At 40.4% G+C, this 25,256-nt stretch overlaps 1 protein-coding gene across 1 annotated transcript in view; it reads right to left on the reverse strand.

Annotated features, from left to right (window-relative positions):
- Positions 1–24,198, reverse strand: part of CSE1L (chromosome segregation 1 like) — a 475,025-nt gene extending 450,827 nt beyond the window's left edge. Inside the window, exons 1-2 of the mRNA XM_053689969.1 lie at positions 24,071–24,198; positions 15,256–15,294 (exon numbers count right to left, since the gene is read on the reverse strand). The gene's annotated coding sequence lies outside the window, so the exon portion shown is untranslated. The remainder of the gene's footprint in view (positions 1–15,255; positions 15,295–24,070) is intronic.
- Between the last annotated feature and the right edge of the window lie 1,058 nt (positions 24,199–25,256).

Raw genomic sequence — 25,256 nt, forward strand, 5'->3', positions numbered from 1 at the left:
TGTTAGAAACATTTTTCTGAAAATAGGAGGGGAAGAGAACGGCACACCTGGTCTATTCCATTCCTTATTAATAATTTCTGTAAACCTCTTTAGGTATTGGAAAAACATCAGTACACACCGGCACTGCATAGTATTTATTCAGTCTACACAATTTCTCTGGCACTGTGATTGTAACACAGTCATTCAGAGCCGCTAAAACCTCCCTGAGCAACATGTGGAGGATCTCGAGCATAAATTTTAAATGTAGAAATATCGGAATCAGGTTAAATCATCTTCCCGGAGTCAAAAATATCACCCACAGACTGAAGCTCCCCTCAGCTTCTGCATATTGTGAGGCAGTATCAGACATGGTTCTTGACGCATCTGTATGCTCTGTATCTACCCCCAGAGCTATCTTGCTTTCCTTTAATTTCAGGAAGTCTGACTAATACCGCTGCCAGAGTATTATTCATAACTTTCGCCATGTCTTGTAAAATAAACGCTATGAGCGCCCTTTATGTACTGGGCGCCATTTGAGCGTGAGTCCCAGAAGCGGGAGTTGAAGAGTCTGACATGTGGGGAGAGTTAGTCGGCATAACTTCCCCCTTGACAGAATCCTCTGGTGATAATGTTTTTAAAGACAAAAAATGATCTTTATTGCTTAACATGAAATCAGTACATCTGGTACACATTCTGAGATGGGGTTCCATCATGGCTTTTAAACATAATGAACACAGAGCTTCCTCTATGTCAGACATGTTTGTACAGACTAGTAATGAGACTAGTAAGCTTGGAAAACACTTTAAATCAAGTTAAGCAAATATAAAAAACGTTTAAGAGAAACAAATTGTCAAAATTTGAAAAAACAGTGAAAAACAATTTATGCTTACCTGATAAATGTATTTCTCTTGTAGTGTATCCAGTCAACGGATCATCCATTACTTATGGGATATTCTCCTTCCCAACAGGAAGTTGCAAGAGGATAACCCACAGCAGAGCTGCTATATAGCTCCTCCCCTAACTGTCATATCCAGTCATTCGACCGAAAACAAACAGAGAAAGGAGAAACCATAGGGTGCAGTGGTGACTGTAGTTTAATTAAAATTTAGACCTGCCTTAAAAAAGGACAGGGCGGGCCGTGGACTGGATACACTACAAGAAAAATAAATTTATCAGGTAAGCATAAATTATGTTTTCTCTTGTTAAGTGTATCCAGTCCACGGATCATCCATTACTTATGGGATACCAATACCAAAGCTAAAGTACACGGATGATGGGAGGGACAAGGCAGGATTAAGCGGAAGGAACCACTGCCTGAAGAACCTCTCCCCCAAAAACAGCCTCCGAAGAAGCAAAAGTATCAAATTTGGAAAATTTGGAAAAAGTGTGAAGCGAAGACCAAGTCGCGGCCTTGCAAATCTGTTCAGAGGCCTCATTTTTAAAGGCCCAGGTGGAAGCCACAGCTCTAGTAGAATGAGCTGTAATCCTGTCAGGGGGCTGCTGTCCAGCAGTCTCATTGGCTAAGCGTATTATGCTCCGAAGCCAAAAGGAAAGAGGTTGCCGAAGCTTTTTGACCTCTCCTCTGTCCAGAGTAAACGACAAACAGGGTAGATGTTTGACGAAAATCTTTAGTAGCTTGAAAGTAAAACTTCAAGGCACGGACTACGTCCAGATTATGTAAAAGACGTTCCTTCTTTGAAGAAGGATTAGGACACAATGATGGAACAACAATCTCTTGATTGATATTCTTGTTAGAAACCACCTTAGGTAAAAACCCAGGTTTGGTACGCAGGACTACCTTATCTGCATGAAAAATCAGATAAGGAGAATCACATTGTAAGGCAGATAGCTCAGAGACTCTCCGAGCCGAGGAAATAGCCATCAAAAACAGAACTTTCCAAGATAAAAGTTTAATATCAATGGAATGAAGGGGTTCAAACGGAACTCCTTGAAGAACCTTAAGAACCAAGTTTAACCTCCACGGGGGAGCAACAGGTTTAAACAAAGACTTAATTCTAACCAAAGCCTGGCAAAATGCCTGGACGTCTGGAACCTCTGCCAGACGCTTGTGCAAAAGAATAGACAGAGCAGAAATCTGTCCCTTTAAGGAACTAGCTGATAATCCTTTGTCCAAGCCCTCTTGGAGAAAAGACAATATAATAGGAATCCTAACCTTACTCCATGAGTAATTCTTGGATTCACACCAATAAAGATATTTACTCCATATCTTGTGGTAGATTTTCCTGGTAACAGGCTTTCGTGCCTGTATTAAAGTATCAATGACTGACTCGGAGAAGGCACGCTTTGATAGAATCAAGCGTTCAATCTCCATGCAGTCAGTCTCAGAGAAATTAGATTTGGATGATTGAAAGGACCTTGTATCAGAAGGTCCTGTCTTAGAGGCAGAGTCCATGGTGGAAAGGATGACATGTCCACTAGGTCTGCATACCAAGTCCTGCGTGGCCACGCAGCTGCTATCAGAATCACCGATGCTCTCTCCTGTTTGATTTTGGCAATCAGTCGAGGGAGCAGAGGAAACGGTGGAAACACATAAGCCAGGTTGAAGAACCAAGGCGCTGCTAGAGCATCTATCAGCGTCGCTTCTGGGTCCCTGGACCTGGATCCGTAACAAGGAAGCTTGGCGTTCTGGCGAGACGTCATGAGATCCAACTCTGGTTTGCCCCAACGATGAATCAACTGAGCAAACACCTCCGGATGGAGTTCCCACTCCCCCGGATGGAAAGTCTGACGACTTACAAAAACATAATTTATGCTTACCTGATAAATTCCTTTCTTCTGTTGTGTGATCAGTCCACGGGTCATCATTACTTCTGGGATATAACTCCTCCCCAACAGGAAATGCAAGAGGATTCACCCAGCAGAGCTGCATATAGCTCCTCCCCTCTACGTCACTCCCAGTCATTCGACCAAGAATCAACGAGAAAGGAGAAACCAAGGGTGAAGTGGTGACTGGAGTATAATTTAAAAGATATTTACCTGCCTTAAAAAACAGGGCGGGCCGTGGACTGATCACACAACAGAAGAAAGGAATTTATCAGGTAAGCATAAATTATGTTTTCTTCTGTTATGTGTGATCAGTCCACGGGTCATCATTACTTCTGGGATACCAATACCAAAGCAAAAGTACACGGATGACGGGAGGGATAGGCAGGCTCATTATACAGAAGGAACCACTGCCTGAAGAACCTTTCTCCCAAAAATAGCCTCCGAAGAAGCAAAAGTGTCAAATTTGTAAAATTTGGAAAAAGTATGAAGCGAAGACCAAGTTGCAGCCTTGCAAATCTGTTCAACAGAGGCCTCATTCTTAAAGGCCCAAGTGGAAGCCACAGCTCTAGTAGAATGAGCTGTAATTCTTTCAGGAGGCTGCTGTCCAGCAGTCTCATAGGCTAAACGAATTATGCTACGAAGCCAGAAGGAGAGAGAGGTAGCCGAAGCCTTATGACCTCTCCTCTGACCAGAATACACGACAAACAGGGAAGACGTTTGTCGAAAATCCTTAGTTGCCTGCAAGTAGAACTTGAGGGCACGAACTACATCCAGATTGTGTAGAAGACGTTCCTTCTTTGAAGAAGGATTTGGACACAAGGATGGAACAACAATCTCTTGATTGATATTCCTGTTAGTGACTACCTTAGGTAAGAATCCAGGTTTAGTACGCAGAACTACCTTGTCTGAGTGAAAAATCAGATAAGGAGAATCACAATGTAAGGCTGATAACTCAGAGACTCTTCGAGCCGAGGAAATAGCCATTAAAAACAGAACTTTCCAAGATAACAATTTTATATCAATGGAATGAAGGGGTTCAAACGGAACACCCTGTAAAACGTTAAGAACTAAGTTTAAACTCCATGGCGGAGCAACAGTTTTAAACACAGGCTTGATCCTAGCTAAAGCCTGACAAAAAGCCTGGACGTCTGGATTTTCTGACAGACGCCTGTGTAACAAGATGGACAGAGCTGAGATCTGTCCCTTTAATGAGCTAGCCGATAAACCCTTTTCTAAACCTTCTTGTAGAAAGGACAATATCCTAGGAATCCTAACCTTACTCCAGGAGTAACCTTTGGATTCGCACCAGTATAGGTATTTACGCCATATCTTATGGTAAATCCTTCTGGTAACAGGCTTCCTAGCCTGTATCAGGGTATCAACAACCGACTCAGAAAAACCACGTTTTGATAAAATCAAGCGTTCAATTTCCAAGCAGTCAGCTTCAGAGAAGTTAGATTTTGATGTTTGAATGGACCCTGTATCAGAAGGTCCTGTCTTAGAGGTAGAGACCAAGGCGGACAGGATGACATGTCCACTAGATCTGCATACCAAGTCCTGCGTGGCCATGCAGGCGCTATTAGAATCACTGATGCTCTCTCCTGTTTGATTTTGGCAATCAATCGAGGAAGCAGCGGGAAGGGTGGAAACACATAAGCCATCCCGAAGTTCCAAGGTGCTGTCAAGGCATCTATCAGAACCGCTCCCGGATCCCTGGATCTGGACCCGTAGCGAGGAAGTTTGGCGTTCTGGCGAGACGCCATGAGATCTATCTCTGGTTTGCCCCAACGTCGAAGTATTTGGGCAAAGACCTCCGGATGAAGCTCCCACTCCCCCAGATGAAAAGTCTGGCGACTCAAGAAATCCGCCTCCCAGTTCTCCACTCCCGGGATGTGGATTGCTGACAGGTGGCAAGAGTGAGACTCTGCCCAGCGAATTATCTTTGATACTTCCATCATTGCTAGGGAGCTTCTTGTCCCTCCTTGATGGTTGATGTAAGCTACAGTCGTGATGTTGTCCGACTGAAACCTGATGAACCCCCGAGTTTTTAACTGGGGCCAAGCCAGAAGGGCATGGAGAACTGCTCTTAATTCCAGAATGTTTATTGGCAGGAGACTTTCCTCCTGATTCCATTGTCCCTGAGCCTTCAGAGAATTCCAGACAGCGCCCCAACCTAGTAGGCTGGCGTCTGTTGTTACAATTGTCCAGTCCGGCCTGCTGAATGGCATCCCCCTGGACAGATGTGGCCGAGAAAGCCACCATAGAAGAGAGTTTCTGGTCTCTTGATCCAGATTCAGAGTAGGGGACAAGTCTGAGTAATCCCCATTCCACTGACTCAGCATGCACAATTGCAGCGGTCTGAGATGTAGACGTGCAAAGGGTACTATGTCCATTGCTGCTACCATTAAGCCGATCACCTCCATGCATTGAGCTACTGACGGGAGTTGAATGGAATGAAGGACACGGCATGCATTTAGAAGCTTTGTTAATCTGTCTTCTGTCAGATAAATCTTCATTTCTACAGAATCTATAAGAGTCCCCAGGAATGGAACTCTTGTGAGAGGAAAAAGAGAACTCTTCTTTTCGTTCACTTTCCATCCATGCGACCTTAGAAATGCCAGAACTAACTCTGTATGAGACTTGGCAGTTTGAAAGCTTGAAGCTTGTATCAGAATGTCGTCTAGGTACGGAGCTACCGAAATTCCTTGCGGTCTTAGTACCGCCAGAAGGGCACCCAGAACCTTTGTGAAGATTCTTGGAGCCGTAGCCAATCCGAATGGAAGAGCTACAAACTGGTAATGCCTGTCTAAGAAGGCAAACCTTAGATACCGGTAATGATCTTTGTGAATCGGTATGTGAAGGTAAGCATCCTTTAAATCCACTGTGGTCATGTACTGACCCTTTTGGATCATGGGTAAGATTGTCCGAATAGTTTCCATTTTGAACGATGGAACTCTTAGGAATTTGTTTAGGATCTTTAAATCCAAGATTGGCCTGAAAGTTCCCTCTTTTTTGGGAACCACAAACAGGTTTGAGTAAAACCCTTGTCCTTGTTCCGACCGCGGAACCGGATGGATCACTCCCATTAATAACAGATCTTGTACACAGCGTAGAAACGCTTCTTTCTTTATCTGGTTTGTTGACAACCTTGACAGATGAAATCTCCCTCTTGGGGGAGAGAATTTGAAGTCTAGAAGGTATCCCTGAGATATGATCTCTAGCGCCCAGGGATCCTGAACATCTCTTGCCCAGGCCTGGGCGAAGAGAGAGAGTCTGCCCCCCACTAGATCCGGTCCCGGATCGGGGGCCCTCGATTCATGCTGTCTTTGGGGCAGCAGCAGGTTTCCTGGCCTGCTTGCCCTTATTCCAGGACTGGTTAGGTTTCCAGCCTTGTCTGTAACGAGCAACAGCTCCTTCCTGTTTTGGTGCAGTGGAAGTTGATGCTGCTCCTGCTTTGAAATTCCGAAAGGGACGAAAATTAGACTGTCTAGCCTTAGCTTTGGCTTTGTCTTGAGGTAGGGCGTGGCCCTTACCTCCTGTAATGTCAGCGATAATTTCTTTCAAACCGGGCCCAAATAAAGTTTGCCCCTTGAAAGGTATATTAAGTAATTTGGACTTAGAAGTTACATCAGCTGACCAGGATTTTAGCCACAGCGCCCTACGTGCCTGAATGGCGAATCCTGAGTTCTTAGCCGTAAGTTTGGTTAAATGTACTACGGCCTCCGAAATGAATGAATTAGCTAGTTTAAGGACTCTAAGCCTGTCCGTAATGTCGTCCAGCGTAGCTGAACTAAGGTTCTCTTCCAGAGACTCCATCCAAAATGCTGCCGCAGCCGTAATCGGCGCGATGCATGCAAGGGGTTGCAATATAAAACCTTGTTGAACAAACATTTTCTTAAGGTAACCCTCTAATTTTGTATCCATTGGATCTGAAAAAGCACAGCTATCCTCCACCGGGATAGTGGTACGCTTAGCTAGAGTAGAAACTGCTCCCTCCACCTTAGGGACCGTTTGCCATAAGTCCCGTGTGGTGGCGTCTATTGGAAACATCTTTCTAAATATTGGAGGGGGTGAGAACGGCACACCGGGTCTATCCCACTCCTTAGTAACAATTTCAGTTAGTCTCTTAGGTATAGGAAAAACGTCAGTACTCGCCGGTACCGCAAAGTATTTATCCAACCTACACAATTTTTCTGGTATTGCAACAGTGTTACAATCATTAAGAGCCGCTAAAACCTCCCCTAGTAATACACGGAGGTTCTCCAATTTAAATTTAAAATATCTGAATCCAATCTGTTTGGATCAGAACCATCACCCACAGAATGAAGCTCTCCGTCCTCATGTTCTGCAAGCTGTGACGCAGTATCAGACATGGCCCTAGTATTATCAGCGCACTCTGTTCTCACCCCAGAGTGATCACGCTTGCCTCTTAGTTCTGGTAATTTAGCCAAAACTTCAGTCATAACAGTAGCCATATCTTGTAATGTTATCTGTAATGGCCGCCCAGATGAACTAGGCGCCATAATATCACGCACCTCCCGGGCGGGAGATGCAGGTACTGACACGTGAGGCGAGTTAGTCGGCATAACTCTCCCCTCGCTGTTTGGTGAAATTTGTTCAATTTGTACAGATTGGCTTTTATTTAAAGTAGCATCAATACAGTTAGTACATAAATTTCTATTGGGCTCCACCTTGGCATTGGAACAAATGACACAGATATCTTCCTCTGAATCAGACATGTTTAACACACTAGCAATAAACTTGCAACTTGGTTACAATCTTATTTAACAAAAACGTACTGTGCCTCAAAGAGCACTAAACGATTAAATGACAGTTGAAATAATGAACTGAAAGACAGTTATAGCATCAATCCTTAAAAGCAACACAACTTTTAGCAAAGGTTTGTTCCCATTAGTAAAGTAACAATAATTAAATTACAGAGCAACGTTTTTAATCACGGTCAATATATAAGTCTCACAGCTCTGCTGAGAGAATCTACCTCCCTCCAAAGAAGTTTGAAGACCCCTGAGATCTGTTAGAGATGAACCGGATCATGCAGGAAATACAAGAGTAACTGACTGGAATTTTTTGATGCGTAGCAAAGAGCGCCAAAAACGGCCCCTCCCCCTCACACACAGCAGTGAGAGAGAAACGAAACTGTCACAATTAAAACAAGCAACTGCCAAGTGGAAAAATAATGCCCAAATTTATTCACTCAGTACCTCAGAAAATGCAAACGATTCTACATTCCAGCAAAAACGTTTAACATAATAAATACCTATTAAAAGGTTTAATGTACTTTTTAACAGAGTAATTCCGGTGAAATACCATCCCCAGAATACTGAAGTGTAGAGTATACATACATGTCATTATAACGGTATGGCAGGATTTTCTCATCAATTCCATTCAGAAAATAAAAACTGCTACATACCTCAATGCAGATTCATCTGCCCGCTGTCCCCTGATCTGAAGCTTTTACCTCCCTCAGATGGCCGAGAAACAGCAATATGATCTTAACTACTCCGGTTAAAATCATAGAAAAAACTCTGGTAGATTCTTCTTCAAACTCTGCCAGAGAGGCAATAACACGCTCCGGTGCTATTGTAAAATAACAAACTTTTGATTGAAGTTATAAAAAACTAAGTATAATCACCATAGTCCTCTCACACATCCTATCTAGTTGCTGGGTGCAAGAGAATGACTGGGAGTGACGTAGAGGGGAGGAGCTATATGCAGCGCTGCTGGGTGAATCCTCTTGCATTTCCTGTTGGGGAGGAGTTATATCCCAGAAGTAATGATGACCCGTGGACTGATCACACATAACAGAAGAAATCCGCCTCCCAGTTCTCCACGCCTGGGATATGGATTGCTGACAGGTGGCAAGAGTGGTACTCTGCCCAGCGAATTATATTTGAGACTTCTGACATCGCTAGGGAACTCCTGGTTCCCCCTTGATGGTTGATGTAAGCCACAGTCGTGATGTTGTCCGACTGAAATCTGATGAACCTCAGTGTTGCTAACTGAGGACAACCCAGAAGAGCATTGAATATCGCTCTTAACTCCAGAATATTTATTGGAAGGAGTTTCTCCTCCTGAGTCCACGATCCCTGTGCCTTCAGGGAATTCCAGACTGCACCCCAACCTAGAAGGCTGGCATCTGTTGTTACAATTGTCCAATCTGGCCTGCGAAAGGTCATACCCTTGGACAGGTGTACTCGTAACAACCACCGGAGAAGAGAATCTCTGGTCTCTTGATCCAGATTTAGCAGAGGGGACAAATCTGTGTAATCCCCATTCCACTGACTCAGCATGCATAATTGCAGCGGTCTGAGATGAAGGCGCGCAAATGGCACTATGTCCATTGCCGCTACCATTAATCCGATTACCTCCATACACTGAGCTACCGAAGGGCGCAGAATAGAGTGAAGAACACGGCAAGCATTTAGAAGTTTTGATAACCTGGACTCCGTCAGGTAAATTTTCATTTCTACAGAATCTATAAGAGTCCCTAAGAAGGAGACTCTTGTGAGTGGGGATAGAGAACTCTTTCCTCGTTCACTTTCCACCTGTGCGACCTCAGAAATGCCAGAACTATCTCTGTATGAGACTTGGCAACTTGAAAGCTTGACGCCTGTATCAGGATGTCGTCTAGACACAGAGCCACCGCTATGCCTCGCGGTCTTAGAACCGCCAGAAGTGAGCCCAGAACCTTTGTAAAGATTCTCGGGGCTGTAGCCAACCCGAAGGGAAGAGCTACAAATTGGTAATGCCTGTCTAGAAAGGCAAACCTTAGAAACTGATGATGATCTTTGTGAATCGGTATGTGAAGGTAGGCATCCTTTAAGTCCACTGTGGTCATGTACTGACCTTCTTGGATCATGGGTAGGATGGTCCGAATAGTTTCCATTTTGAAAGATGGAACTGAGGAATTTGTTTAAGATCTTTAGATCCAAAATTGGTCTGAAGGTTCCCTCAAACAGATTCGAATAAAAACCCTGTCCTTGTTCCGTCCGCGGAACTGGATGGATCACTCCCATAACTAGGAGGTCTTGCACACAGCGTAGGAATGCCTCTTTCTTTATCTGATTTGCAGATAGCCTTGAAAGATGAAATCTCCCTTGTGGAGGGGAAGCTTTGAAGTCCAGAAGATATCCCTGAGATATGATCTCCAACGCCCAGGGATCCTGAACATCTCTTGCCCACGCCTGGGCGAAGAGAGAAAGTCTGCCCCCAACTAGATCCGTCGCCGGATAGGGGGCCGTTCCTTCATGCTGTCTTAGAGGCAGCAGCAGGCTTTCTGGCCTGCTTGCCTTTGTTCCAGGACTGGTTAGGTTTCCAGGCCTGCTTAGATTGAGCAAAAGTTCCCTCTTGTTTTGAAGCGGAGGAAGTTGATGCTGCACCTGCCTTGAAATTTCGAAAGTCACGAAAATTAGACTGTTTGGCCTTTGCTTTGGCCTTGTCCTGAGGAAGGGTGTGACCCTTACCTCCAGTAATGTCAGCAATAATTTCCTTCAAACCAGGCCCGAATAAGGTCTGCCCCTTGAAAGGAATGTTGAGTAATTTAGACTTCGAAGTCACGTCAGCTGACCAGGATTTAAGCCATAGCGCGAATCCGGAATTCTTAGCCGTTAGTTTAGTCAAATGAACAATGGCATCAGAAACAAATGAGTTAGCTAGCTTAAGTGTTCTAAGCTTGTCAATAATTTCAGTCAATGGAGCTGTATGGATGGCCTCTTCCAGGGCCTCAAACCAGAATGCCGCCGCAGCCGTGACAGGCGCAATGCATGCAAGGGGCTGTAAAATAAAACCTTGTTGAATAAACATTTTCTTAAGGTAACCCTCCATTTTTTTATCCATTGGATCTGAAAAAGCACAACTGTCCTCAACCCGGGATAGTAGTAGGCTTTGCTAAAGTAGAAACTGCTCCCTCCACCTTAGGGACAGTCTGCCATAAGTCTCGTGTAGTGGCGTCTATTGGAAACATTTTTCTAAATATAGGAGGTGGGGAAAAAGGCACACCCGGTCTATCCCACTCCTTGCTAATAATTTCTGTAAGCCTTTTAGGTATAGGAAAAACATCAGTACACACCGGTACCGCATAGTATTTATCCAGCCTACACAATTTCTCTGGTACTGCAACTGTGTTACAGTCATTCAGAGCAGCCAATACCTCCCCAAGCAACACACGGAGTTTCTCAAGCTTAAATTTAAAATTAGAAATCTCTGAATCAGGATTCCCCGAATCAGAGATGTCACCCACAGACTGAAGCTCTCCGTCCTCATGATCTGCATATTGTGACGCAGTATCAGACATGGCCCTCACAGCATCTGCGCGCTCTGTATTTCTCCTAACCCCAGAGCAATCGCGCTTGCCTCTTAATTCAGGCAACCTGGATAATACCTCTGACAGGGTATTATTCATGATTGCAGCCATGTCCTGCAAGGTAATCGCTATGGGCGTCCCTGATGTAATTGGCGCCATATTAGCGTGCATCCCCTGAGCGGGAGACGAAGGGTCTGACACGTGGGGAGAGTTAGTCGGCATAACTTCCCCCTCGTCAGAATCTTCTGGTGATATTTCTTTTATATTTAAAGACTGATCTTTACTGTTTAAGGTGAAATCAATACTCCTATGGGGCTCCACCATGGCTTTCAAACATAATGAACAAGTAGTTTCCTCTATGTCAGACATGTTTAAACAGACTAGCAAGCTTGGAAAACACTTTAAACAAGTTTACAAGCAATATAAATAACGTTACTGCACCTTTAAGAAACACAAATTTTGTCAAAATTTGAAATAACAGTGAAAAAAGGCAGTTACACTAACGAAATTTTTACAGTGTATGTAACAAGTTAGCAGAGCATTGCACCCACTTGCAAATGGATGATTAACCCCTTAATACCCAAAAAATAATAAAAGACAAAAACGTTTTGTTTTTTTTCAAACAGTCACAACAACTGCCACAGCTCTACTATGGCTTTTTACCTCCCTCAAAAACGACTTTGAAGCCTTTTGAGCCCTCCAGAGATGTCCTGGATCATGCAGGAAGAAGCTGGATGTCTGTGTCTGTAATTTTTGCTGTGCAAAAAAACCGGCAAAATAGGCCCCTCCCACTCATATTACAACAGTGGAAAGCCTAAGGAAACTGTTTCTAGGCCAAATTCAAGCCAGCCATGTGGAAAAAAACTAGGCCCCAATAAGTTTTATCACCAAATACATATAAAAACGATTAAACATGCCAGCAAACGTTTTATATTACATTTTTATAAGAGTATGCATCTCTATTAATAAGCCTGATACCAGTCGCTATAACTGCATTTAAGGCTTTACTTACATTGGTTCGGTATCAGCAGCAATTTCTAGCAAATTCCATCCCTAGAAAAATATTAACTGCACATACCTTATTGCAGGAAAACCTGCACGCCATTCCCTCTCTGAAGTTACCTCACTCCTCAGAATATGTGAGAACAGCCATGGATCTTAGTTACTTCTGCTAAGATCATAGAAAACGCAGGCAGATTCTTCTTCTAAATACTGCCCGAGATAAACAGTACACTCCGGCACCATTTAAAAATAACAAACTTTTGATTGAAGAATAAACTAAGTATAAAACACCACACTCCTCTTACGACCTCCATCTTGGTTGAGGCTTGCAAGAGAATGACTGGATATGACAGTTAGGGGAGGAGCTATATAGCAGCTCTGCTGTGGGTGATCCTCTTGCAACTTCCTGTTGGGAAGGAGAATATCCCATAAGTAATGGATGATCTGTGGACTGGATACACTTAACAAGAGAAAAAGGCAGTAAACCAAACAAATTTTTTACAGTATATGTAATAAGTTAACAGAGCATTGCACCCACTTGCAAATGGATGATTAACCCCTTAATGCAAAAAACGGATAAAAAAAAAAAAAAAAAAAAACGACAGACGTTTTTTAACAGACACAACAAAACTGCCACAGCTGTGCTGTGGATTACCTTCCCTATAAACGACTTTGGAAGCCTTTTTAGCCCTTTAGAGATATCCTGTAGTATTCATGGGACTGCTGAGGGAAGCTGGATGATTCATTTTGTAATTTTAACTGCGCAAAAAAAGCGCTAAAATAGGCCCCTCCCACTCATATTAGAACAGTGGAAAGCCTAAGGAAACTGTTTCTAAGCAAAATTTAAGCCAGCCATGTGGAAAAAACTAGGCCCCAATAAGTTTTATCACCAAACATATATAAAAAACGATTAAACATGCCAGCAAACGTTTTAAATTACACTTTTATAAGAGTATGTATCTCTATTAATAAGCCTGATACCAGTCGCTATCACTGCATTTAAGGCTTTTACTTACATTACTCCGGTATCAGCAGCATTTTCTAGCAAATTCCATCCCTAGAAAAATATTAACTGCACATACCTTATTGCAGGAAAACCTGCACGCCATTCCCTCTCTGAAGTTACTTCACTCCTCAGAATATGTGAGAACAGCCATGGATCTTAGTTACTTCTGCTAAGATCATATTTTTTGAAAACGCAGGCAGATTCTTCTTCTAAATACTGCCTGAGATAAACAGTACACTCCGGTACCATTTAAAAACAAACTTTTGATTGAAGAAATAAACTAAGTATAAAACACCACACTCCTCTTACGACCTCCATCCATGATGAGAGTTGCAAGAGAATGACTGGGTATGGCAGTTAGGGGAGGAGCTATAAAGCAGCTCTGCTATGGGTGAACTCTTGCAACTTCCTGTTGGGAAGGAGAATATCCCATAAGTAATGGATGATCCGTGGACTGGATACACTTAACAAGAGAAATAATATCAAATTTATAGATCTCAGTAGCGATATTTTCGAGTACAGTACAGATTTAATATCTTACTAAAGTGTATTGACAGAGTTCTGCTATATCAATTGTAGATATTGCTGACAATATAATACTGCTTTTAATTATTAATATCCATAATTACAAGACGTTGGTATGTGAACAGCCAGATGTGAAGCAGCTTTGCAAAGCAAAAGAGCTAAACATTTCTGTATGTGTCCTGTTCTTTCTGCAGACATGCTGCATTTTCTGCAATGACATCTCAGATCACAGCATGTTCTTCTTTAGGGGGAGGTTCTTATATGTTAGCAAAGCAAATCCAGTAAAGTCTAATTAGCTTATTAAACAAATTTATTATCCATATCCATCACGTGACCTAAAACCCCAATTTTTTTCTTTCATTATACAAATAAAATATAAACTGTACAACTTTCTAATTTACTTCTATTATCAAATATTCATGTCTTGATATCCTTTGTTGAAAGCAGGCAGGTAGGCTTGCACATCAGCTCTATATATGGAGCAGTTTTGCAAGAATGCGTTTAGCAATCTTAAACATTGTACAAACACTGCTGCCATATAGTGCACAAATTATTCTTGCAAAACTAAGGAAAACTACAAAAACAGCAGCATAATGTACTGGTGTGAATTGACTCACAAAAACATGACATAGTAACTATCAAAAGGAATCTAAATTGGGAAACATATTGCCACAAAGTTTCAGAATTTGATAATGATGACGTGCACCTTATAAGAAAGCGGTTAAACTTAGATAAAATAAAAAGGTAATAGGCAAAAGAAAATATAAGTAAATGTATATTTGTATATTTAAACACATACCAATTATCAATATACCAACGGTATAGCTTACCATAAAGGCTATAATATACAAACGTATTCTTGTAGTTATATAAGCATAATACACGAATAAGAGTTCTTCTAGCTTAACTCCTCAAATATCCATACGAACAAAACTTGCATTTAAGAGTTGTGTTCTGTCCAATTCGCCTTTAAGGAAAATAGTGTTGTCTAAAATGGTTATGAGACTCTCCAGAATGTATGCTCTCGCTGAGTCATGAAAGAAAAATATGAGGTATTATGTCCCTTTAAGACAAGCAGTATTGAACATTTAGATGCATTCTATAAGCAATGTTTATGTCAATTATGTAAGAAGGATTACTAATGTAAAGAACACAAAAAAAAAAACCACAAAAAAAAAACATTCAATACCTTTTCTCAGGAAAATTCAGTGAATTAAACCATTAAAGGGACACTGAACCCAATTTTTTTCTTTTGTGATTCAGATTGAGCATGCTATTTTAAGCAACTTTCTAATTTACTCCTATTATCAAATTTTCTTCGTTCTCTTGGTATCTTTATTTGAAATGCAAGAATGTAAGTTTAGATGCCGGCCCATTTTTGGTGAACAACCTGGGTTGTTCTTGCTGATTGGTGGATAAATTCATCCACCAATGAACAAGTGCTTTCCAGGGTACTGAACCAAACAAATAGCTTAGATGCCTTTATCAAATAAATATAGAAAGAGAACGAAGAAAAATTGACAATAGGAGTAAATTAGCAAGATGCTTAAAATTGCATGCCCTATCTGAATCATTAAAGAAAAAAATTGTGTTCAGTGTCCCTTTAAGTGCAGTAAACATATACATTTCTTACCAGAATGAGGAGTTGGTAATGTATAACAGTATGTAAAACCTAAAAAATAGCAAATAAAACAAATTAATGGCCTGCAGAAATAGTTAAATAGCATAGCATTTGCTGTTATATAAATACTAGTTATATTTGAAATAAAATTATATGAATGGCGTTAAAGCCATGTGAAATAAACTAATATCTAATCTGATAACAGCGTTAATATGCTTGTGTCATTCAGTTTTATATGCCTTAAAATTATTTAGAGGTCAGTTGATATTTGAATATACTTCTCTTAAAAAGCTCATCAATTTGTTTATTTATAAATGGTGTATACAGTCCTCATGCTCCACAAGCTCTAAAGAAAACATCCAGGGTTCAGGTAAATTATATCATCAGAGGTCAGAAAAACAAAGGTAACTTGATGGCTAGTGATCTCAGACATTGCATCATCACTCCACATGCTAGATGGGCATAATCCACTAATATAAATCAACGCTCTGTATAAACACACCAATTACACATTAATGGTTTGATACTACAATATTGAAAAAGAACGACCAAGAACTACTTTAGAGTCAAGTCCCAAACAATTTTCTAGCAAACATTCAAAAGCAAGTAAATTACAAATTTTCAAACTGTCCCCGCTTTTCACATACATATACAGGTGGCCCTCGGTTTACAACGGTTCAATTTGCAGCGTTTCAGAATAACAACTTTTTTTTAGTCATGTGACTGCTTTTGAAAAGCATTGAGAAGCAGTGCATTGAGTATAATAGCCAGTAGGTGGAGCTGTCCGCTTGTGTTGCAGCAAAGATATGCAAGCCAAGCAAGCTGAAATTAATCAGTTTAACCAGACCTGAGCTATCGAGCAGCTTGCAAAGGAACAAGATCTTCCTGTCTATAAAGCGGTCCAGATTGGAAAGCATAGAAAGAACTGTTTGCAGAGAAATGCAAGTAAAGGCTGTGTTGTATGATTATTATATTAGGTTTATAATGCTGTTTAGCAAATGTTTTTGTTCATTTAACTTAGTTTAATTATATATTCTGTGTTGTGTGATTATTTTATTAGGTTTATAATGCTGTTTAGCATTTAAAGTCTTAATTTCAAAGCTTTAAAAATAATGTACTAGGTGTTACTTATGCTAATTTTGAGAGGGGCCTGGAACCTAACTCCCTCACTTCCCATTGACTTACATTATAAACTGGGTTTCAATTTACAACGGTTTCGATTTACAACCATTCCTTCTGGAACCTAACCTCAGCGTAAACTGAGGGCTACCTGTATACACACACACAGTCATTGGTTCACCCATGTGTTAAGTTAGAAACCAGAAGTGCATTGCTGCTCCTTCAACAAATAATATCAAGAGAATGAAGTAAATTTGATAATAGAAGTGGAAAGTTGTTTAAATTTGTAATGTTCTACCTAAATCATGAAAGAAAAATGTTGGGTTACATGTCCCTTTAAGGAATAATTTCCCATACAATTGATACTCTGCAGTAAAACAAGTTATTTGGAACACATTTTTATAGTAGTGTCCCTTTAAAGGGACAGTTTACTCAAAAATGTTCTTCCCTTTAATTTTGTTCCCAATGATCCACTTTACCTGCTGGAGTGTATTAAATTGTTTAAAATGTTTCCTTTACCTTTATATTGGCATTTGAAATAGTTGATTTAGCCTTTGGTATCCCAACCTATTCTGAAAGTTTATGTTCTTATGTCCAAGCTATAGATAAGCTGTGTAAACACAGCCAGCAGAAGGAATTACACTCCCAGTGGGGTATAGAAAAGATGAGGTAATAAAATGTTAATTTTCTATTGTTATCTCTAAGTATTGGTCATTGGTTTACGGACAGATATAAGATAATGAAGCAGGTATATGTACACAATGTGAAAGTAACGAGATCTGATTATACCTACAAGCTCAACCAATTTTATTAGGTTGTGGCTTCAAAACACAAATTCAGCTATTGAATATACACAAACCTTAAAAAGCCAATTCTCATACATTTTATACTCTGCAGTTAGTTAAAAAAAAAAAAGAAAAAACAAGTAATTGGAAACACATGAAGAGAAAAACAAATTTTAAAATATACTGTCCGTTTAAGGTCACTATAGTGGTAGTATTGTTACATATATTCGGCAAATTCTTACACATGCTCTGTAGGGTCTGGTGACTTAAAAAGTGTAAATATAAAAAATTGTGCACATTTTGTTAATGAAAGTAAATTGGAAAGTAGTTTAAAAATTGCATGCCCTATCTCAGCAGTTGCCAACCAGTGGCCGTGGACCACTGGTGGTCCGCGAGAAGATGTTGGTGGGTCCTTGACACCATCAAGCAGTAATTAATCTCCTCTGGTGTCACACCAGTTGCGCTGCAACTCCCTAAAGTGCCTGGCTAGACATCAGTGAAAACCGACGGAGGAGTTAAATTACAATCTCCCTACGCACGTTGCGTAGTACTGCACAACTTGCGTAGCTAGATTGTATTTTTAACTCCTCCCACCCGGCACACTGCTCAGAGGAAGATGCTTCCATTCTAAAACCAGCAGAGGTCGGTATAGTTTTGGCTTGAAATAATGGAATTAAAGTAAATAAAAGAGAAAATCTAAAAAAAAAAAAAAATTCTTATATTTCATTTATTTTCTTCCATTTACCTGTCTCTATGTAGTAGTTTTCCTAATTCCTTCAGATGGACTTACATCACTGTGTCTTCCTCCCCTTCATCTTTTTTTATTATTAAATATTAATTTATTTTCACTCTAATAATTTTCCCACGCACAAAGCCATTCCACCTAAATTCCAGTAATTGCCATCCAGCTGATCAGCCATATCCCACCAGTATTATAGCAATTGCCAGTAACAGTCGTGGTTAGCCAACATCCATATTGACATCTTTCTGATATAAAATAAATTTATGACTCCAATGTCTGTCCATGAATCATAAGTAGTTTTGAATAATTCATAACTGGGGAGGTAACTCCTTTTAAACATAGTTGTTTTTTCCCCCCCACTTTCTGCCTCTCTGTTTCCAGCTAAAAAGTTGGCACTCACCCTTTATCCGTCATTTGGACGTATTCTCTCAGATCTGTCATTCAGTTAACTCCAAAAAATAATTCTTAAAAATGTGTAAAAATATACATTATGTAAACTTAGCTATGGTTATACTAGTTATGTACAGTGTGTATATATATATATATATACACACACACACACACATTAGAGAGGTTTGTGCCTTTTTTAAATAAAATAAAAAAAAATCATGTTAATGGTCCACAGGATTCAAAATCAAGAGTTCAGTGGTGCCCGAGGTCCGAAAGGTTGGGGGACCCCTGCTCTATTTCAATAATGAAAGTTTAATTTTGACTTTGAGTGTCCCGTTAATTAAAACCACCAGTTCTTCTCCAGGACATGCTCATTACAAATGACTGAGTCTGCAAGCAAGGTAGACCTGCTAAGATTATCTATTTTAGGTATTAAAATGCTTATTATGACTGGGGGTTTGAAAGAGCACAACCAGCAATTTTAGATACAAAATCTCTCTCCCCCTCCTACCCACCACTTGAAGGTAAAATTAGTGCTATCATAGCTTTTCTACAGAGCCAGCCCACAATAAAAACTTTTGACCATCTGTCTCTGGCAGGAGTAGTGGGGGGCCTGGGACCTTAATCCTGGACACTAGGAACTAATTTTAAAGGTGCCAGTTGGTTTTTCGAGTACTGATATATATTATATTCATAAAACACTGACAATCTGGTTCCCACATTTTGGTGAAATGTGTCAAGCTCTGATCTTACTAGCACAAAAGTAGAAACGTGCAGCATCCTGAATATATTTAAAAAAAAACTAATTGTAAAATGAAAACTAGAACTGCTCATATTAAAACAAAATGATTAAGCATTTTGTCTTTACACAAGCAAGATTTCAAAATACAAAGTATTAAAATAAGTTATACAATGTACTGTATAGCTATTTATTAAAGGGACACTGAATCCAAATTTTTCCTTTTGTGATTCATATAGGGCATGCAATTTTAAGCAACTTTCTAATTTACTCCTATTATCAATTTTTCTTCGCTCTCTTGCTTTCTTTATTTGAAAAAGGCATCTAAGCTAAGGAGCCAGCCAATTTGTGGTTCAGAACCATGGACAGCACTTGTTTATTGGTGCTGTCCAATCAGCAAGGACAACCCAGGTTCACCAAAAATGGGCCGGCATCTAAACTTAAATTCTTCCTTTTCAAATAAAGATACCAAGAGAATGAAGAAAATTTCATAATAGGAGTCAATTAGAAAGTTGCTTAAAATTGCATGCTCTATCTGAATCATGAAAGAAAACATTTGGGTACAGTGTCCCTTTAACCCCTTAATGACCACAGCACTTTTCCATTTTCTGTCCGTTTGGGACCAAGGCTATTTTTACATTTTTGCGGTGTTTGTGTTTAGCTGTAATTTTCCTCTTACTCATTTACTATACCCACACATATTATATACCGTTTTTCTCGCCATTAAATGGACTTTCTAAAGATACCATTATTTTCATCATATCTTAGAATTTACTATAAAAAAAATTATAAAAATATGAGGAAAAAATTGAAAAAAAAACACTTTTTCTAACTATGACCCCCAAAATCTGTTACACATCTACAACCACCAAAAAACACCCGTGCTAAATAGTTTCTAAATTTTGTCCTGAGTTTAGAAATACCCAATGTTTACATGTTCTTTGCTTTTTTTGTAAGTTATAGGGCCATAAATACAAGTAGCACTTTGCTATTTCCAAACCATTATTTTTCAAAATTAGCGCTAGTTACATTAGAACACTAATATCTTTCAGGAATCTCTGAATATCCATTGACATGTATATAATTTTTTTTTAGTAGACATTCCAAAGTATTCATCTAGGCCCATTTGGTATATTTCATGCCACCATTTCACCGCCAAATGCGATTAAATACAAAAAATCGTTCACTTTTTTACTAATTTTTTCACAAACTTTTGGTTTCTCACTGAAATTATTTACAAACAGCTTGTGCAATTATGGCTTAAATGGTTGTAAATTCTTCTCTGTGATCCCCTTTGTTCAGAAATAGCAGACATATATGGCTTTGACGTTGCTTTTTAGTAATTAGAAGGCTGCTAAATGCCACTGCGCACTACACATGTATTATGCCCAGCAGTGAAGGGGTTAATTAGGTAGCTTGTAGGGAGCTTGCAGGGTTAATTTTAGCTGTAGTGTAGTAGACAACCCCAAGTATTGATCTAGGCCAATTTTGGTATATTTCATGCCACCATTTCACCGCCAAATGCGATCAAATTAAAAAAAAAACTTTAAATTTTTCACAATTTTAGGTTTCTCACTGAAATCATTTACAAACAGCTTGTGCAATTATGGCACAAATGGCTGTAAATGCTTCTCTGGGATCCCCTTTGTTCAGAAATAGCAGACATATATGGCTTTGGCGTTGCTTTTTGGTAATTAGAAGGCCGCCAAATGCCGCTGCATTTCACACGTGTATTATGGCTAGCAGTGAAGGGGTTAATTATGTAGCTTGTAGGGAGCTTGCAGGGTTAATTTTAGCTTTAGTGTAGAGCTCAGCCTCCCACCTGAAACATGAGACCCTCTGATACCTCCTAAACAGCTCTCTTCCCTCCCCCACCCCACAATTGTCCCCGCCATCTTAAGTACTGGCAGAAACTCTGCCAGTACTAAAATAAAAGCTATATTTGGGCTTTTTTTGTGTGTTTTTTAGCATATTTACATATGCTGCTGTGTAGGATCTCCCCTTAGCCCCCAGCCTCACTGGTCCCCCACCAAACAGCTCTCTAACCCTCCCCCTCTGCCTTAATGGGCGCCATCTTGGGTACTGGCAGCTGACTGCCAGTACCCAGTTTAGTAAAAAAAAAAATGTGCCTTTTTTTAAAAAAAAAATGCCCTTTTCTGTAGTGTAGCTTCCCCCCCCCCCCCAAGATCAACCCCCCACCCCTTCCAGATCCCTTAGCTGTTTATTTACAGCTTTCAAAACTTTTTATTTTTTTACTTTTGACAGTTTATTTTTCTGTAGTGTAGCGGTTCCCTCCCGCTCCCACCCCGTGCACGCGCCCGCCCGCCGCCCCCCCCGTGCACGAGCGCGCTCCCGCCCCCTCCGCACATCGATGGCTGCCCACCCGCCTCCCAGACTTGCTCCCACCCACCAACGATACCGGCCACCGATGTCCGGTGCAGAGGGGGCCACAGAGTTTAAGTTAAGCAAAAAAAAAAAAAAACAAGTTATATTTAGCTATAAAATGTATATAAATGTCAGATGAAAACAAATCCATGGCTCCCCCTTACAACAACAGAACAGAGTTTGATATACCGTTATAACAACAAAATGTCTTGTGCTGACTGCAGTAGAATTAAAGGGACAGTAAAGTCAAAACTAAACTTTCATGATTTAGATAGAGCATGCAATTTTAAAAAACTTTCCAATTTACTTATATCATCAAAATTTGCTTTGTTCCCTTGGTGGTATTTTTGAAAAGCTTAACCTAGGTAGGCTCAAAATGATTTCTAAACCGCCTCTTAGCTCAGAACATTTTGAAAGTTTTTCACAGTTAGACAGTGTTAGTTTGCGTGTGTGATATAGATAACATTGTGCTCTCTCCTGTGGAGTTATTTAGGAGTCGTCACTGATTGACTACACGGCATGTCTGTCAAAAGCACTTAGATAAGGAGGCTGTCTGCAGAGGCTTAGATACAAGGTAATCACAGAGGTAAAACATTAATATAACTGTGTTGGTTATGCAAAACAAGGGAATGGGTAATAAAGGGATTATCTATCTTTTTAAATAAGAAAAGATTTGTTGTAGACTGTCCCTTTAAGGCTGGGTTTGGCAAGCGCTCCAAGCGAACTGGGACTCGCTTGGAGCGTTTTCTGAATACTTGTGAGTGAGACGCTGGGCGTTCTATGAGTGCTCAGATGACGCAAGTCCCAGCGTGCTGGAAAAGCTGGGACTTTTCAGAGCAAGCTCAGACGCTTGACAACATGGCAACCTCCACACACGTGTTGCTCGTGGAGGCTGCCGTGTATGTATGTATTATATAATATATATATATATATATATATATATATATATATATATATATATATATATATATATATACACACACACACACACACACACATATACATACATACACACACATATCACTTTATCACCTATAGCTTAACCTGCCCATTCATTTACATTAAATAACTTATGCTGCACTTGCCCTGGCCCGATATCTTTATTAGCCACATAAATCCTCCCCTCTTTCAAAGATACACAATTTCTACCATTGCACAAACATTTTACAGGTATTTGAGTGATGGGAGCTGCAGCCCTTATATATTTATTCATTATTAGCTGAATGGGCAGGATAAGCTACAGGGGCTGAGAGCAGCTGAATAGGGGGGGGGCGGTGTTCTGATTTTTGCCAAAAGGCAGGGGAAACCAGAAGCACAGGGGAAACCATTCTCGGCATAACACCGGCAATTACGAGTGGGGAATAGTGAGTGCACCGGACACAGACTGCAATATATACACACATGCTCAACCCGCTGCAGCCCATTGGCCATTTATTAGCCCTATTTAGTAATAAATAGGGCTAATAAATAGCCAATGGGCAGCAGTGGGTTGAGCATGTGTGTAGCTTGTTTATCTGTGACGTGTGCAAGGAGGGGGGCTGTGAGTGATGGTGTTGTAAATGTAATAATACTACAAGGGAGCTTATAATAAACATTCGAATGCGCAAAGTCCATTATTGTGCACCAGATCCCTTTGCGCATGCAAACGTTTTTCTAAGCTCCCTTGCTTGTGACGTCACCTAGCACCACGTCATCGCTGGAGTAGAAGTGCCTCCGCTAGCTCCTGAGCGCTTGCCAAACGCGGCTTTACAGTGTCCAATGAATTGACACAATCTGAATGGAAGACAGATTATGTCACTTTCAGATTCTGAAAGATAATTGGTTAGTTGACAGTGTTGATAATTGGGGGGGGGGGTATTACTGCAGCACACAATACCTGACAATCCTTACTATTCCACCTACCAATGCTCCACTATTTATTAGATCAAGTTTATTAACAAGTCTAAAAGGCTACAAGCTAAAATGTAGAACACAATAGTGTGTGTTGATATGTATACATACACAATATTTATGCGTCTGTACGCAACACCTTGTTTTAAAGCAAGACCTAATGCATACTAGTGCTACAAACTGCAAGCTAGACTTTACTTTAACATAAAAGGCATAATAAAATGGAGTAAACCAGTCATTTTCAATATTCCATGAAACATATGCAAGAAAACGACTGTTCAACGTCATAAATAGAAAAAAATCTTTACTTGCAGTTAGTTATTCACTATTAAACTAGTATATCTTGCTTGAATAATTCTATAATAAAATGTTTTATTTAATATATATATATATATATATATATATATATATATATATATATATATATATATATATATATATCTCTTTCTCGGCTACTAATAGTTGTCTACTTGGTATTCTGGAAGAATATAGTACATTATTTGGTAACATTCAGTATAAAACGAGCCTGTTCTCGTAGAACTCTCGTTGCTAATTAGTGAATTCAGAAGATTCCGTCACGCAACCACCATACATTTCCACAGAGAGAACGCGTGTTGTAAACTGTCACTGCCTTCTCACCGCTCCACTAGGTAAGTAAAACACTCTGTCATACATAGCAGTAACGTAAAACACGCAAGCAGGCCGCAACTGGAGAGGGTGGAAGCCACCTCACAGCATTAGCCCTCAGCATCACCCTAACAAAACATCATATATTACCTGTCTTGCAAGAGATAACAGCGGAGAATAGCCTTGTCACTGAGTCTCCCAGGTCACTTACACTACCTGCCCCCAACCACACATTCAAACTCTAGCAAAATGGCGCGCTAGGCCCAATACGCATGCTCAATGATGCCCATAGAACCTAGTCGCGCGTGCGCGTCCAATATTTGTGAAGAGACTTAATACGCAAGCGCATGTGAACTTCACAGACTACAAACAGGAGCGTCCGAAAATATCACGTACGCATGCGCATTGTCTAGCGTAAAGTTGAAAATAGAGATGGGAAGTTCGGTTCATTAATTGAAAAATGGTTGAGACTAGATTCTATCCCTCTAAAGGACATTGTCCTTTCTGAGAATGGGATTTAGCTCACTCAGTGTGAAAAAGCTAAATCCCATACTGCTAAAGGACATTTTGCCCCCTAGTGGTCATGTCCTGTATAGGGATGGGAATTAGCCCGCTCACAGTGACAAAGATAGATCCCATACTATTTTTGCCCCCTAGTGGTCATGTCCTGTATAGGGATGGGAATTAGCCTGTTCAAGTTGACAGAGCTAGATCACATACTGCTAAAGGACATCTTGCCCCCTAGTGGTCAGGTCCTGTATAGGGATGGAAATTAGCCCCCTCACAGTGACAAAGATAGATCCCATACTGCTAAAGGATATGTTTGCCCCCTAGTGGTCATGTCCTGTATAGGGATGGGAATTAGCCTGTTCACAGTGAAAAAGATAGATCCCATACAGTTAAAGGATATTTATGCCACTAGTGGTCATGTCCTGTATAGGGATGGGAATTAGCCTGTTCAAGGTGACAGAGCTAGATCACATACTGCTAAAGGACATCTTGCCCCCTAGTGGTCATGTCCTGTATAGGGATGGAAATTAGCCTGTTCAAAGTAACAGAGCTAGATTACATACTGCTAAAGGACATTGGCCCCCTAGTGGTCATGTCCTGTATAGGGATAGGGATAGAGCTAAATCACATACTGCAAAACAATTTTGCCCATATACAGCTTGCTTATACAGCTGTTTATTGTCCCATCTCTTATAGTAACTGTGTTATAAGATAGGTATTTCAGTGGCATTTTAGTACAGAATGATAACTTTTTATTATACTAATACAGGTAGCCCTCAATTTACGACAGGGTTAGGTTCCAGAAGGAATGGTTGTAAATTGAAAC

The sequence above is a fragment of the Bombina bombina genome, chromosome 1, assembly GCF_027579735.1.
Source record: "Bombina bombina isolate aBomBom1 chromosome 1, aBomBom1.pri, whole genome shotgun sequence".
NCBI lineage: Eukaryota > Metazoa > Chordata > Amphibia > Anura > Bombinatoridae > Bombina > Bombina bombina.